The 17,541-nt window shown below is 50.2% G+C and overlaps 1 protein-coding gene across 1 annotated transcript in view; it reads left to right on the top strand.

Moving 5' to 3' along the window:
* Positions 1 to 17,541, top strand: part of BCL9L (BCL9 like) — an 86,959-nt gene that overhangs the window by 19,109 nt on the left and 50,309 nt on the right. The gene's annotated exons all lie outside the window — the stretch shown is intronic.

Here is a 17,541-nt window from a genome sequence, read left to right as displayed (position 1 = left end):
CTGGGACATTTGGAGCTTGGATTGGTTTGGCTGGAGTAGATACAGGTGGGGGTCAGATGTGAACTTAAGGCCACATACCAGAGTCTGGTGTCTGGCTCAAATGTATCCCGTGGAGGGTGGGGTTGCCAATACAGTGTGTTGCTGCGGCTGCGCAACCGGTCCCTTTCCCCAAGAATGAGTGTCTGTTTCCTCCTAATGTGTCTAACTGGGGCAAGAAACTCTCTCATATTCCCCCCTCTGCCCCCCGGTGGTCTCGAGAAAAGCAGTTAATGGATCTCTTCCCCTGTGACAGTGACCTGGAGACTCAGGGCCTACACAAGTCACAGAAGCAACTCCAGTCCCCCAGCCTTGGAGTGCTTTTGATTATTATTATTTTGGCCTCTTGCTGCGCTGGGTCCCTGTGTGCAAACATACAAACGCTCCAGAATGGTGGCATTCTGTGAGTATGTACATGGGGCACCAAAGGAGGGGAAGATGGTGGTAGTCTGAAGTCCAACTTTTGCCTTCTCCCCAACCTTCTCGTTCCTTGACGCACATTCTCTGAGGCTCCTTAGCTATAGGGTTTGTGCTTCTAGCCTCAAAGCTCCTTTGGAGATGGGTATGTGCCTGTTGGGGTGTGGCCTACGATGCCATCCCATGTGCAGCTACAACAGAGACAAAACGTGGTGGAGAAATGGAAAATCTCTTGAGAATTCAAGTTCCCATCTCCCTGCAGGAATTTTAATGACAGGTGGGAGGAGGGGGAGTAAGACCTGGAGCACTGTCACTAATCACCATTATGTAACCCCTCCTCCCAAGAGAGGGTAGGGAAGAGCAAATAACAACATAAAGGGGCAGCTGGCCTGTGAGCTTTGGGACAGCCCAGGGGTGAGATGCATGGATTGTTACTCAGAAGAAATGGTAGAGGATAAAAGAGGGTGCAGCAGTGGTGACTGTAAAGGTAGGTTTGGAAAGAAGGAGCTAGAGGGATTGCAGGTGGGCAGAAACACGAGAGTTTGGAAATGAGGAGTGAATGGATTTGGTGGGGAATTTGCTGCTTTGTGGAGGGAGTAGCATGATGTGTGTAAGAGAGAGCTTCAACAGGGCTTTTACAAGAAGACACAAGTCTCCAGGTGGAGGGAGATGGAGTTGATTTTGCTCATAGTTACCATCGTCTTTTCAGTTGGTGCAAGGAGGTGGAAAAGCCCAACAAAAGCCCCTCCAAGCTCAGAGAATCCACTGCTGACATACAGAATAAAGTAACTGCACCTGGCACATGAGTTATCAATGACATGTCACACAATGCCCCTCAGTTTGTCTAGCAAAAAGCCTGTGTGAGGGAACAGTGCCTCCCCTTGCCAGCACTGGGCACCGGGCAGTAGCGGAGGGTGCACTTAGAGGCACAAGTGAATAGTTAAATCATACAGGAACATACTTAGCTTGGCATTAGAATGAGACCAATGGGTGGGACCATTTGGGGGAACAAGGAAGTGATGAGGTAATTAGATCCATGGCATTGACCTAAGCAACAGCTAGGGTCTCAGTGTGAGAGAAGGGGGTGTTTCTGGGCTGGCAGCAGAGGCTTTTCAAGGGAAGGGCCATCTTCAGACATGTTGCTGGGCCATGGCACTTAATTACCAGGCACCAACAATGAGTGTGGTCATGTACAAAACCAGGAAGGAGGTGCTGCCCTAAAGAGCCTTTGTTTCATTTTGACAGGGACTAGCAGGGCAAGGATGGGGCCTGGGGGAGGGGGAAGACATCTGGGCAGTTGGTGGGGCCAGGGCCTGGAGGGATCTCTTTGCAGCTGGCCAGGGCACTGCAGGGAGTCCCATGCAGCTGGCAGGATGGGAGCAGGTTGAGGTGTATTTTTATATTAACTAAGGTGCTGAACTGCAATGATTGGGATCAGCCCTATTGCATTAAGGAGGAAATGAGTGGGCCACGGTCACACAGGAAGAGCTGGGATTAGAACAAGCCCATCCTTCTTGATGGCACAACAAGCCTTTGTATGTAAGGAAGATGAGGTGAGTGAAAGAGCCTGAGGCCCCTAGGAGATGGGTCTGTGTGTGAGTTCATGTGACACGTGAGGGATGCTTCTGAAAACCATAACGGAACTCTCTGCCTCATTGTTTGCTGGCAGATACTTGGCTAAGCTGGGGGCCAGAAATGTGCACACATGTCCCTAGGAAAGGAAGTCGAAAGGCTTCATGAAGCCAGGCTCTTGCCTGAACAGGTGATCCAGGACTATAGCATTGGAGGAGTGAGATGGCAAAGCCCTTCCCACACTCAGTCAGCTGAGCTCTGTCCCAGAACCTGGAAGGAAGGGACTAAAGAGATAAGGGAACCTAGGCAGATGGTGTTTAAAACCTCCCCTTGGAAATGGGAGCGGCATCAGCAGCCTGAGGAGAGGCTAACACACTTGTGTTTACCTGAGATGCTGGGGAGAATCAGAAAGTCCATGTAAAGGCCTGTTGCTGGTCCAAAGGGGAGCACAATGGAGCAGAGAAAAAGCCATCTTGGATATTGAAGTCACTGTGGGGGAAAGATGGCTGGTGTGGAGACACCAGGGTTAGTGCCAAGATGGCTGCTGATGTTGGCATCCTTATCTCCAAGCTGGAGGAAAGAGGGCTTGAAAGCTAGAAGCCAGGACTCCTGGGTTCTCTCTCCGGCTCTGCCTGTGCCTCCTTGGCCCATTTGAGATGCAGTAGTAGGATTACATGGGAGTTATGATTCTAAAGGTCTTTGAGATCTGGGCTAGAAGGCACTGGACAGAGCAGAGCATTGTTCATACTGATGTTAGGAACCCACTGCAGGAGGGAAGATCAGTGAGTGCACAGAGTGTGGCTGAGCTCGGAGTCTCGGGACATCAAGGGCCAGAGGCCTGTAAGAGAGTGACTGGGGTAAATCGGGGACCTGTGGGAAGAGGACTGTAACTTTCAGCATATTATCTGCAGTGGGAGAGGGAAGGCTCTGTGTCAAGGCCTAGGGGAAACAAACCGGGAACCAAGCTTTTCCCAAAAGGCTGGTCACTTAGCTGTGTTCCTGGGAAGGGAAGCATAGGCCACCATTTCCAAGGGGGACTGAAACTATTTGAGCTGGTGTGCAACAGGGGTGAAGGAGGTGCCAGCTCAAGTCCTGGGAGAAAGGACCATGCGTGGCAGGGATTTCCTTATGCAGGAGCATAGGACAATCCTCCGTGAGCGACAGGGAGAAAGCACTGTCTCTAGGGATTCTGCAGGGTTCTGTGCTGTGCTGGAACAATGGGTCCTGACCCAGATGGGGTCTCCAGGTGCTGCTGTGATTTTAATGTGTGGGAGGTGGGGGTTTCAGGGAGCGCCAGACCCATTGGGCTGCCTTGTTCTTCTTCGAATAGATGCAGCCATGTATTCTACTCAGCCAGTGCACCAGAGCCAGAGAATTTTCCTGGAAGTACCTGTGAGAGACAGTGCTTGCACCTCATCTCGTAGCACGTACGCAGCACTGCCTTGACCGTCCTCAGTTTCTTCTTACCGTCTGTGGCCGGAGTCAGAGCTCTGACTGGTTCCTAACTTCACAACCTCTCTCTTCCTTGGTAATTTTTTTCTAATTGTATTTAGTTAAGTAGTACTCTTAGTATAGTTTTAGTTAGACTTAGCACTAGTTAGATTTAGTGTAAATATTTCACCAGTGATGCCCTCACCAGGGTTTAAACTTTGTCCGTCATATGGGGGAATGATACCCAATAACAGTCCCCACACACGATACTTGCTGTGTTTTGGCAAAGCCCACACCAAGGAGTGGGGTTCAATTTGCAAATCATTCACGATTTGTCTAAATCTTTGTCTAAAGAACTACCTGGTGAAACAGGCCATGTGACCTGCTTTGGCACCAAGGCCCTCATCAGAGTGGAGGTCACCCTAGGGTTCATAGAATCATAGAATATCAGGGTTGGAAGGGACCTCAGGAGGTCATCTAGTCCAACCCCCTGCTCAAAGCAGGACCAATCCCCAACTTTTGCCCCAACCTCTCCCTTGGTCCAATACTTTGCAAGGGCTGTGTCATTTACAGCCCCATTGGCTGAATGGGCTGCTAAACCTGTCTGTCTGCACCACACCCTGATGTGTCCCTTCCACAATTAGTGGAAGTGGGGCTGGTGCCGGGCTCTGCACAAGGAACTTTCTCAGCACCCTTGCTGTCGGCGCTGCTGATGTTAGTATGGCAGGACTCACCACCCTCTACTTCAGCAGCGTTGGCCTCCTCGTTGCTGACTTCAGGGTGGACGCTACTTCTGACACCAGAAACAATGGACGCGTACTCAGTGCCAGCAGTACTGTTTCCACCGTCGGTGCTAGTTCTCTCTTCGTTCTGGGCTACAGATGATCAGTCTGATTGCTCACATGCTTAGGGCTAGCTCCACCTTTGTCTCCTCAAGTTAGGGATTCCTCAGCATCCAGGTCGGGATCATCCTCCTCCTTCTCTCCATTGCTTGACCTGTATAGGCTGTTCATGCAGCATTATGGGTACCAGGATTGGTGCTTGTGTTGTGGTCGGGACAGGGACCCCTTGCCTGTGGCCTACTGGCCACCAATGTCCTATCCATGCCAGGAGCCTCCACGGAATCCATGGGATGCTCCTTGGTTGTGGAGAGCCCACTCCTCAACAAGCTCTAAGGAGAGATCATCAAGTATGTCTATGGCAATGACCATCGACACCCACTGCAGGCCCAGGCACTGGTGAACCTTCCCCTCAGTGAGCCTCCAGAATCATCCTTCCAAGTCAGTCAGTCCTGGAACAGAGTCTGGGTGTGGCACAGCTAAATGGTTTTTCTTCATCCCTGGATGATTCTACTGTGCCTGGCTTTTCCTCTCATTTGACACCAGAGGATTTCAAGGCATACCAGGACCTTTTGCAGCATGTGGCTGCTTTCCTGGGTATTTAAGCAGAGTTTCTGCAGAAGAATACCCATACTTGGATATCCTGCAGCCATCTGCCTGTGGAGTGTCACCCGCCCTATTAATGATGCACTAATGGAGCCTGCTACAGTTCTTTGGAGAATGTCTGCTTCAGTACCGCCTACGGCAAAGAGCTTGGAGAAATGCTGTTTTGTCCTGGTGCAAGGATTTGAGGGATTTTACTCTCACCCAGCCCCAAATTCCCTGGTCGCAACCACAGTGAACAATAGGAGTCAGCAGGGCAAATTTAAGGCCACTCCCAAGGATAAGAACTCTAAATGGATGGACTTGATGGGTAGGAAGACTTATACCTTCTCTTCCTTGCAGATGTGCACTGCTAACTAGCAGGCATTGCTGTCCAAATATGACTTTGTGAACTGGATGGCTATGTCTAATTTTGCAGACCAGCTGCCCAAAGCCTCCAGGGAGGAATTTCGGGCACTTATCTCTTAAGGTTGTTTGATAGCTAAGACTTCATTGCGGTCTATGCTGGATGTCGCAGATACTTTGGGCAGAGTGATGGCCTTGGTGATGACCATGAGAACGGCATCCTGGCTGTAGAATTTGGGCATTGATCCCGACGTGCAGCAGGCTGTAGAGGATTTGCCCTTTGACAGCCAAGAGCTTTTTTTGGACAAGACTGAATTCCTTCGAGGACTCCAGAGCTACCCTACAGTCCTTGGGGGTGTACATCCCAACAGTGAGGAGGCGCCACTACAGTGATCAGCAGAAGCAACAGCAGCAGTATCATCTGCAGCACATATCTGGGCAGACTGTCCCTCCCTCGAGAGGGCAGGACTACCCCAGAAAGAGGCATAGGTCCCACAGGAGGAGGCATTCAGGTCTGGAGTTTGGCCAATCAACAAGCTTTCCCCTGGTGCCCCCAAAGCACCCATTTTGACTCCTTGGTCCAGAGCAGTTGTCTAGCCATTGCTCCCTTTTCCCTAGTCCTTCAATCTGGGGAAAAGACTGGCTTGCTTTCACAATGCTTGGGGCTCGATCACCACTGACAGCTGGGTCCTAAGCACTGTCAGATTGGACTATGCCATCCAGTTCCTTTCCAACCCTCCCACCCATCCTCCTTCCGAGTCCCTCTTCGCAGACTCCTCTCATTTGATTTATCTTGGCAGAGTGCCATTTTCAGTACATGGTGCTTCCTTTCAGCCTCTCTTCTGCCCCTCAAGTTTTTAGCACATGCATGGTTGTGGTGATGACACACCACAGGAAGAAAGGAATCCACATCTTTCTGTAACTGGATGACTGGTTACTGAGGAACTTGTCCAGAGAGGAAGGCTTTTCTCACAACAACACTACACTGCACTTACTTGACTGCCTGAGTCTCATCCTAAACACTGGGAAGTCAACTCTGGTTCCTGCTCAGAAAATCGAGTTCATTGGGCCCCAACAGACTCTACGAGTTTGAGAGCTCTTTTGGCAACTGACTGTTTTCAGGTGATTTACCACCTTTGCCTCAGTCTGCAGTCTCTGCCTTCCATGACAGTTCGGATGTGCCTGGGGTTCTTGGGCCACATGCACACTTCCATGCGGGTGGTACAGTTTCCAAGGTTGGTTCTTTGCCCTCTTTGAATGTGGCACAGGACAGTTTCCTGTCTGACTGTTCACTCGTTGGACAGATTGGTTTGTCTCCCTCCACTGGTCCTGGACTCCTTCCAGTGATGGATGGTTCTGGAGAATTTTTGTCAGGGCATTCCCTTCCTCTGGCCCTTACCAACCAGGTCTCTTGTCACCGATACTTCCATGATGAGCTGGGGAGCACATCTGGGGTTGCTGAAAGTTCAGGATCTATGGTCTGAGCAGGAGGCGTCACTGCATATCAACATGGTGGAGCTTCAGGCTGTCTACGATGCCTGTCACATTTTTCTGGACCATATCAGGAGCTCAGTGGTTCACATACTTAAGGTTAGGAGTACTTCTGGCACCTTAGAGACTCCTGTTGTGCCACAAGTACTCCTGTTCTTTTTGCGGATACAGACTAACGCGGCTACTACTCTGAAACCATACTTGAAGTTGTATTAAGTTCTGTATTAAGGAGAGTGTCACTCCCATAACTTATCACTTGCCCAGGGTCCAGAATCATCTTGCAGACCATCTAATCAGGAATTTTTTTCCCTGAGTCACAAGTGGTCCCTGAAAAAAAGTGTCCTCCTGGTCATCTTCGCAGCCTTGGGCATTCCAGTGATTAACCTGTTTGCTACAAAGGACAAGAAGAAATGTCTGTTCTGCTCTCGAGGGGCCCTCCGTCTGGGCTCCCTTCTTCTTTCATGCGGCTGGTGTAGAGCAGCAACTACAATTTCACCTGAAGTTGATTGAGCCAAATGGCTACATCAGGAGTAGCAGAATTTATTGCAGTGATGCGTCCTTCATATTTATAAATCGGGCAATAGGTAGCGATATGGTCGATGGTCTGTTGTGGGCAACCACGCTTGCGTGCCAGGGAGTCCTTGATTTTCCATTTGTGCATTAGATGTCCACATCTACTATGGTTGGTTCGGATTCGGTTCAGAGTTGACCAAGATGACCATGGAAGGTCAAACCCAGGAACCTTCTGCATGGGATGTGGCACAAGATGCTTATTTTTTAAGTCTTGTTTAGCCCAATCTGCTTTCCAAGCCTCTTCCTGATTGTAGCTTGATTTCATGAAGCTAAATGAATGTTCCCAGAAAGTCTTGCAGGACTTAAGACATTGTGGGGGGCATTGTCAAGATCTTGGTGGACAGGAAGACATCTGTTTTTCCTGGATTTGCTGAGCTTCGTGGAACGTCACTGCAGTTCGGCGTATTGGCGGGGGAGTGATGTTAGACAGAACAGGTAGTCATGGTGTTGGAGTTGACTGTTCCCGTAATGCAGTGCATTACTATATTAATCTGAGTGTCCAATGCCAAGGTAGCAAGATTCTGAAAAGGGCCCCTTCATCTCCATCCTTTGGTCTGAGGGCTGGTTCCTCTGTGGGACCTTAACGTGATCCTAGTGGCTTTGATGGGACCTCCGTTTGAGCCCCGACATCTTGTCCCTTTCTGCTTTTGTGTCAGAAGACGGTGTTCCTGGTAGCGATGACATCAGCAAAGAGTGTGAGTGGCAGGCTCTGTTGCCAGAGCCTCCTTATACACAATTCTCCAAGGACAAAGTGACTTAACTACCGCACCCAAAATTTTTATCTAAAGTGGTTTCTCTGTTTCGTTTGAACCAGGCAGTTTATTTACTTGGGTTCTTTCTGCATTCGTTGATAGAGGAGCAACGTCTCCGTGCAATAGCTGTCAGTCAATGTCTAGCCTTCTGTCTGAACAGACTAAACTGTTTCATCCTTGACCTTGTCTGTTTGTGTCATATGCAGATCGTATGAAGGGACAAGGGGTTTCCTCACAGATGACCTCTAAATGGATGACGTTCTGTATCAAGAGTGTATATGAAATAGCTTCAGTTACACCCCTCAGCAGGTGCGAGCTCATTCTACAAGAGCTCAAGCAATGTCAATAGCATTCCTCAGTGACGTCTCCATATTGGACATTTGCAGACTGCTACGTGGTCGTAGACACGTATTATTTACGAACTATTATGCCATTGCCACATCAACCGCAGACGCAAGTTTTGGTAGGGCGGTCCTGCAATTCTTTTTTAGGTAGACTCTGAGCCCCACCTCCTGGGGTTGGTACTATTTGTGAGTCACCTAAGTGGAATACATGGTTGCAACTACTCGAAGAAGAAGAAGGAGAAATGGTTGCTTATTGTAATGATGGTTCTTCAAGATGTGATGCAGATGTGTATTCCACGACCCACCCTCCATCCGCTCTACATTGGAGTCTGGTCTCTGGGCATTTGGTGCAAAGGAACTGAGGGGGGTCAAGGTGCTGCCACCTCATGTAGCCAGAGGAGGGGCTAGGTGCACGAGGCACAAGCGCCACCACCTACGGATACTGCCAGGAACAATTCTCACGCTCTGCTGCACTAAGTACAGAATACACATCTGCGTCACATCTCAAAGAGCCAGTTACAGTCAGTAACGGTTTCTTCTTTCACATCCTAAAATGGACTATGTCTCCTGTGGTCTATAATTGTCATTCTCTCCCATCCCTAGTGCTTGCACCTGAGCGTGACTAGTGCTGGGATAGGGCTAGGTTCTGGGTACAGCTTGATCTCTCACTACAAAGCAGATCGCGCTGGCTGTTCTCTGCTCCAATCTTTCCCCAGCTTGGTGCTGGGCACTGCAGCCCTAACATGTCCGGCGCTCTTGGCGCCTCTGATCCTTGCTGGTAGTTATGGTTGTTGGTGAGCTGGGAAACAGTTGAGATTTATATGCTGGTGTTCTGACTGCAGGCCATGGGTGCAACTGACGCACTGGCTCCCACAGCTGGGGAGGTGCACCTCTGCTCCTGTTCTGCTGATGTCTGCTTCTGAGCTATCTCCCCTATCCGCAGGCTAGGGCCTGACTGAAATGCAAGCCAAGCAAGCAGCTGTTTGGGGTCCCCTACCACCTCCTCCACAAGGGGGAGAAAACAACTCATTGCTAGTCCCCCTCCATCTCCTCTTTTCTCCCCCCCTCCCCCCCCCCCCATCAAGGGAAACAACTCTCAGACGATTCCCCACCACCTTCCTGGTGTTTTGAGGGGAGCATATTCTAAGGCTTCCCCAGCTGAGGATCATCCTCCACCACCACTCCATTTTTTTTTATCCCAGCGGGCAGCGTTGTGCTTACTGGGACAGACACAGCGGAGCCGTTGCCATGCAAAGGGTTAATTCTGTGCAGCAGCTTGCTGTGTGCTGCAGGAGTGGTGTTTAGCAGCTTGCTCCAGTTGGCTTCTTTCCCAGAATGCTTTGGAAAAGCACTGACCTCTGACCCCCAGTACAAACTGAGCCCAGCACGTGGGAGGGAGAAATTACTCCCAGACCTTCAGGCTCCAGAGTTAACAAGCTGCGTGCAATAAAGCAGCCATTTTTTTCCGACAGTCACTAAATCTCCCGTTTTAGTTCTACTGCTAACCCCAGCTCCCTGCCCCTCCCTGCCTCCCCCCCAATTCTTTTTCCTGGAACAACTTCTCCAAAGGTGACACCAATCCAGTAGCCCAAGGGCTTGTAGCTCTGCAGATCTTCAGGGCTGCTGGTTCTAAGCTCTGAACCAGGGATCTCATTGTGGAAGACGTTGTTAGACTTGGCGGTCAGTCAGCCTCTTGTTGACTGGTCCGGCTGCTTTCTGTATAGTGCTGTGAGCACTGGGATGCCTGCATGCCTTGTCAGGGCCTCTCCAGAATGATTCTTCCAGGGAGTCTCTGCACCTGCCGGTTTTCTCCTCGACCCCCTGCCCAGGGTGTGCACATGTGGAATTCTGTGCCTGCTCTATGGACTGAGACGCCTCACAAAACTTGGAGGTGTGGGGATTGGTGCTTGTGTTGCCGATAGAGAGGAGTATTGTCTACAACGGTCCACAAAATGCCAATTGAAAGGACTGGATTACAGTAGCTCATGGAGTGACCATATTGTTTTAGTGGTAATATCAGGAAATAGGGAGTCAGGACTCCTGGGTTCCATTCCTGGATCTGCCACTGGCTTGTGCAATTCCTTAGCTTCTCTGTGCCTCAATTTCATCATCTACAAATGGGAATAAATATACAGTGGCCACCTTAACTCTTTCCAATTCCTTAGGTAATTAATTTCCCTCCACATTCTCTGCAGTGAGTCTAGAATTAATTCTAGCCAAGCTGGCCACTTTCTGTGAGTGATTGCTGTGCGGGAGATGCAGGAGACTTCACCAACTAGTATTTGTAAAGCATGCAATCTGTGCACCAGAAATCAGAGAGGTGCCAGCTGGTGCTCTTTCCCTTATGACTTCACTGATAGCTCCAGGTGAGACTGTAAGCTGTGTGTGTCTGGTACTGCGCTGAATACATCAGTGCTTAGCATTGCCGTACAGGTAGTTCCTGCAGCAGAGGGTGTGGGGAGTTATTCATGTTTGAACGGCACTTGGAGAACACTGTGCACTCATTATGAAAGGCTGCCGTGCCATGGGCACTACAGGATCCAGATAAATAAAATAGGAGTCAACATTTAAAAACAATTACTTCCCTGCTCCTACTGCTTATACGCAGATTCCTCAGACGGAACTGTGGGTCTCCCTGAAGGTGGAGAAACACCCGCAGTGTGCAAGCTTTGGATCCACAGACCCGGGACCTGTGGATCATTGCACTGGCAAGAAAGAAACCAAGTCATTCTCACTTCTAGACACATGCACAAAGCCAAACACGCTTCTCAGGAACAGCTCTCCCATTGCATATTGCTTTGACTTGGCTATTTTTCCACTGTAAGATAGACATTACCAAGATTAGGGGAGCACGTATCAAACAAGTAGTACTTTCTCTCAAGCTCTTTCAAGATCTTGAGGGATCTGCAGAGGGAGCAGACGTTAGTTTAGCCTTGGGCTTTTATTTTCTTATTTTCAAACCAAGGCGTTTTCAGAGGGTAGTATGGTGGCCAGAGACCTGTGCTATGTTTCCCGAGACCATACTGACAAAGTGTGATAGAGAGACCATTTTTCCAAATACATATTGGGCTGGTCTAGAATCCATTTGCAGTCAACAAAAAAGCACATTCATCTGAATCCCCTGCTCTCCCCTCTCTGAGAGCTGGGTTTTGTTTTTAAATCTATATGGCAGGAGACCAAACTGGCTGAGTCAGTCGGCTGGCTGGCCACCAGAAATAAAAATGTGGTTTCTGTCCCCTCCCTCCTTCTCCCATTGGTATTTTTTTTCTTCTTCTTCACTTAGCGACAGTTTCATGTATTCATAACAAACCTCTTGCTGCCTCACTCCTTCTCAGGACCAGGACAAATGGAAGCTGGTTTTTGTTCTGAGAATCAGTCTAAAAGGAAAAGGTGCTGTGAGGCAGCTTGTTTTTGTGTCGCTCTCTCTAACCCACAGTGATGGAGTTTCTGAAAGGGTGGGAGGCTGCGTGCTGAACTCCTGGCCCCAAAGGGACTCTGGACATTTCAAATTCTAAAGCTAACGCTCTGCACTTTTCTAGAACCTTATCTGCCAGTCTTCAAGTGTGCAGCTAGTGGTGCCTCCCCACACCCATGTGAGTCAGCTATTACCCCCATTTTACTGACAGTTAATGGAGGCACAGAGAAGTTGCCTGAGGCCACACTAGCTAGTTGGTGTTAATCCCTTTCTTCCTGTTGTACCACAGGAGGCCCCCTGGCATGGGGTTGCTGCACCAGCCACAGGGCAGGTGTTTGGGGAATGAGAGAAGGTGAGAGGTGAAAACTGTGATTTCTAAATGTTTACAGTGCAAGTAGCCGGAATGGCACAGAACTGGGGAGGCTGTTTGAAAAGAAACTTGGAGTCAATGTTCACTCTTGAGTGTCCAAAATTAGCAGCCTAAATACAGGAGGCCTGATTTTCAGAGGTCCTGCATACCTACCCCTAGTTCCAAGTGGCTGAATAGCAGTCGTGAAAATCAGCCATTTGCTTCTGGAGGTGCCTGGCTTTGGGCACTTTAGTGTGAAACTCTTCTAGCCTTGGTGTCCCTGTGCCTGGCTTTTCCCCCAGTGCTGGGCTTCGCATCTGGATGGTAGAGGGGAGAGTTCATGTGCCAGTGGCTGGGGCTCGGTGGCGGTGCTTGTTTCTATGCCTACCCATCCTTGAGGTGCTGCGAGGAGCCATTAGTTAATGTTTGTGCACTGGGAAGCACTCCGAATGCTAAGCATTATTACCATCTCCAACAGAGGTGAGATTGCATCACTCCCTCCCAGGCCATCGTGCCAACTCCCAGGGCAAAGTACATGAGTCTGAGACATGCACACACACCCAACACGCCGGGGTGGGGGTGGTGTCTTGGGTTGTATATGAACAGCAGCAGGAGGGTTTAAGAGCCTCTCCCTGCTATTGACTGCATTCATAGGACTCCCCTGGGGTCTGCTAATTCCCAGGGGAGAGCACCCAGCCTTGGAAGTGCGGCTTTTCCCCAGGGCTTTCAGAAAGGCTGCCAGCCTCTGCACTTGTTGCATACCCCCACGTTCCCTCAGAGGAGCATTCCTGCCCAAAAGGTTGTTGCTCTAGCAGGAATGGCTCTAGGCCTCAGGCTGGTTGGGTCAGAACTGCACAGCCTGCTGATGGCTTGGAGGGAGCTACCTCCTATGGGTCCCAAAATCCCACATGTCTCTCCTGCTTTTCTGACACCCTAGGGGAAAGATCCCACCTTTGGCTCACTTTAGGGAAGAATAGTAACATTCAGGATGGGGCTCTAGAGCAGTGGTGGGCAACCCGCAGGCTGCATGTGGCCCATCAGGGTAAGCTGATTGCGGGCTGCGAGACATTTTGCGATGTTGACTGTCCATGGTCACGGCCCCCCGCAGCTCCCAGTGGCCGTGGTTCACCTTTCCCGCCCAATGGGAGCTGCGGGAAGCGGCGGCCAGTATGTCCCTGGGGCATCCAGATCTTAGCTGCTTTGGGTACTTCTAAAGCCTGCAGCTCTATATCAGACACAGCCACTGCATGGTTCTGTAGCTGGCTAACCATAGATGACTCACCGCGTGGAACATCCAGGGCTATGGCATGTTAGATAGCTCTAGATTTGGCTGCTCTACATTGGGTGGTGAGCTAATTGTGTTCTCCATTAGTTCTTGTGTTTGAGTCTTTACCTTTGCTGCTCGTACTGCCAAGGTCCTTGCTCTGGACAGGTCTTTTCAGGAATCCCTTGCGGATGAGTGGTATGTGCTTTCTGTCAGCCCTGAACAGAGTGTGATTATCACTAAAGGGAATGTTGTAAAGACCTGCCTGTGATGGGGTTGTGCAGGGATTCCAGAACACATGCTCTGCTGGAAAGTTCAGTAAGTTCCTTTGCCAGCACTGGCACCTGGGATCCACAGATTTGGCTGCATTCTCTCTGCTTCTCTTGTCTCCAGCAATGAAGAACTTGCCCTGGGAGCAGAGCTGGCCATCCAGTGGAAAGCCGAATGGGCTGCAGCTCACTATCCGCTGCCATGCTGGATCCAAAGGAGGAAGAAAACTCTGGGTGCTGGTGTGGTCTCTGGGTCATGGCTGCTGGTGCAGGGATCTGGTCTGTGGAGCAAGTAAAGGGCTGTTCTTCTAGAGCATGTGGGGCACTGACTGGGCTGCAAACATGGGCCCTCAGCAAAGCAGGAGGTTTGGAGCCCTATCACCCTTCCTGGGCCATCACTGCAGTGTCATTATAGATGAGGTATCCGACTTACAACCCAGGGCAAGACAGTTGGGGAGGTTCAGGGCCACCTCCCTATTGCTTGTCACACCAGAGTCTCTCCCCCATCAGGCCATGAGGCAAGTTTATCTCTATGGCCCAGTCAGTCCTTAGTGCCGCTTCTGAGATGGGCAAGGGGGCCAGTTAGTACCAGTGACTGCTGATGTGGAACCCTGAAGACTGGGAGCAGATGCAGCAAACTCAGCCCTGCAAGATGATTGGAGGGGGTTTCTAGTGACTATCTCAAAATATGGCTTGACTTGTCTCTGTGCTGTAGCTTCATCTAAGAGGATCATCCCAGCTGGAGCATAGACTCCATTATTAGGATTTATTTGTATTCTGGTAGCACCTAGGGTCTGACTTAGAAGGGGGTCCCATTGTGCTTTTTGCTGTGCAGGGTAGTAGATCTTGTTGCTCTCTGAGCAGCCACCGGATGCCTGGATGGGGTGCTGGAAGGCAGTGCTTTGCCCCTCTGTAGCTTGCAGGGACAGGGTGCTGTTACTTGGAATGGATGATAAGGTCCTGTCCTCAATGACCGAGTCACTAACCACCCAAACTGGAGATGCCCTTTGAAAATAACAAGGCAGCTCCTGGATGCTCTCTGATTGCAATGGAGTTTTGGGTTTAATGCTGGCACTTGACCACTCTTGTGTGGCTCTGTTGGGGAGGCTCCCTCTGCTGGGTAACTAGGCAGGATTTTTCCGATTACTTTGGAAATTTCTTAACAGGCCACAGTCCCTTCTCCTTTCTGTGCCTCCTGCAGGAGGAGGTGCCAGCCAGGCCCATGTGCCAACATGGGGTGTGCAGTGGCATGTGGCAAATGGGAATGCAGAAGCACTCTCTAGTGGTCTGAGTGTCCACGTGGAGTGAACAATTGCAGCAGGGAGGGGAGTGTGATTTCCTTTTCAGAACTGGGAGCCAGGACAGTCTCTCGCCCTGGGCGGCCACGCTCTGGCCATGGAAATATTCCTACCCTCACCACCCAGCTACATCTAGATGTGGGGAAAGCAGGGTGCATGTGAGGGAGGGAGCATTTGGTTCCTTGTGGGCTGTGGTTTGGATGTTGCTGGTTTGGCTGTTGCCTGTCTAACTTCAATAGTGCTTCTGTGGGCAGCCCAGTGACATGTTCCGGGGGAGTGGGGAGACAGTGGGTGGCATTGAAGCAGGTGACTGACATCTCTTGTTGCTGCCAAGTCAGCTCCTTGCTGCACTGAGTGTTCATGGCTGCCCTATGTCTCCATTTTTCACCGTGTGCTGTATCAAGAGCGGTGTTGCATGCAATCAGACTCCCATTGGGGTGCACAGGAATTGCAGTGCACAGCACCTCACAGTAGCAGCGCTTATTTAACAAGCCAAGGAGACTCCTTGGGGTGTGATTAATTTTCGAATGCAAATTGGCCAGTCGGTTTCTGAGGCAGATTTTCTTCATTTGTGTGTTTGGATTTTATTATTACAAATGCTGGCAAATGCTTCAGCCTTACTCTGGCTTCTGTGTGCTTGAGCGAGGGGCCGGCATAAATGCAAGGAGCCGGTTGGCTGCTGTGAGCCATGTGGGTATTTGAGGATATTCATACTGGTCTGAACTAGTTTGCTGCTTTCTCACATAATATATCACCACTCAGTTGCAATCCGTACTTCCAAGGCAAGGAAGGAGAGAAATTGATTTACTGTTTTTATTTTAGCAGAAGAGGATGTGATGGGCTAAGAAATGGAAAAGGGGAAATAAATCCTCTTATAAAGAGAATGGACTGTAGTATATTTCACTCTATTGAAATGAAGTGAACTTAAGATGTATAAAGAAGGTTGGGAATGCAATGAAGAGAAGTTGCTGGGGCTTCTCGTGGGTCTAAGCCGTAGGTTTCACCTCAGCCCCCTGTGCTGCACAAGGGAAGCTAGACACTAGGGAAATGGCTCTCCTCGTCCCTGAAGGTGTCTGTTCACATATTAAACCATTTTCCTGTTTTGATTCAATGGCCCTGGCCCTGTGCACACTACGCAATGTTCTTCTTTGAGTGGTGGTTCTTACCAATTCCAGTCAGGTGTGTGCGTGCGCACGTGCACGGTAGCCGGAAATTTTTTTCCCATAGCAGAATCTATCGGGTTCATCCGGGCGCCCCCTGGAGTCACACCTTCATGGCGCTCAATATTGAGCCCTGCCGACTCGGCACCTCCTCAGTTCCTTCTTACTGCCAGTGACAGTAGGCTGGAACTTCCCATAGCCCTTGCTTTAGCAAGCGCGTTCAACTCCAGTTGTTTGTATATAGTTGTTTTATCTTAGTTGTTAGTGATTACAGTTGTTGGGGGTCTCCACCCACCTTCCGACTTCCCAGAGCTGTGGTATGCCACAGTCCCCTGGTGTTTAAAAACTGTGTGGTCTGCCCAACGTGCATGCCAAAGAGCGATCCACACTCCTCATGTTTACGGTGCCTAGGAGTGGGTCACCAAAAGGATCGCTGTAAGATCTGCTATGAGTTCTGCCCTAGAACCCTTAAAGAAAGGGGACAGTGGCTTAGTGATCCTCATGGAGGCAGCTCTACGCACACATTCAGACCCGGGGCTCCCTTATGAGGTCTAACAGACCATTCATGACCCCCCATTTGAGGGTGTGACTCTTTTCTCTGAAAAGACAGACAAGAGGCTGCATAGCCTGAAAGACTCACAAGCCACGCTGAGGTCTTTGGGCCTGCACACTCCTGCCACACAGTTGAAACACTTTAGGCCGCGGTTCTATCAGCAGAACTGCCAGGACGGTCCTCAGAGGAGGAAAAGACAACACCCGTCCGCAGGCCAGGGCTCTGGCCAAAGCAAACCACCTTCTCGCCCCAAACCAGCCTTTTGAAGGTGCAGTCAGGGACAGTGCACCAGAACAGAAACTGGATCTACCCCACCTTACCTTTTCCTCCTGACTGTCCCCTTTCTACCGTGCATGGTCCTTATCACTTTGGACTGCTGGGTGCTCTGCACAGTAGAGAGGGGTTGCTCCATCCAATTCTGTGCCCTCCTGCCCTTCCACCCTCTTTCCCCGTCCCTCTTCAGGGACCCTTCTCATGAGCAGCTCCTTATCCAAGAGGTGCAGTGGCTCCTATCTCTAGGGTCAGTGGAGGAGGTTTCTCAGGAGCACAGGGGTGAGGGCTTTTATTCCCCATATTTCCTAGTACTGAAAGCCAAACACTGCCTCAGGCCTATCTTGGACCTGCAAGAACTCAGCAAGTTCATGAAGAAACTCAGGTTCCGCATGGTCTCCTTGGCCTCAATCATCCCCTCTCTGGATCCAGCAGACTGGTATGCTGCCCTCGACTTGAAGGACGCATATTTTTATATCGCAATCACTCAGCCCCACAGGAAGTACCTCAGGTTTGTGGTCAAGTACCCACCACCAATTTACCATCCTTCTTTTCGGCCT

The sequence above is a fragment of the Eretmochelys imbricata genome, chromosome 22, assembly GCF_965152235.1.
Source record: "Eretmochelys imbricata isolate rEreImb1 chromosome 22, rEreImb1.hap1, whole genome shotgun sequence".
In the NCBI taxonomy this organism is placed as follows: Eukaryota; Metazoa; Chordata; order Testudines; family Cheloniidae; genus Eretmochelys; species Eretmochelys imbricata.
Note: the sequence above shows the minus strand (reverse complement) of the source record. Positions and strands in the feature narration are given on the sequence as shown.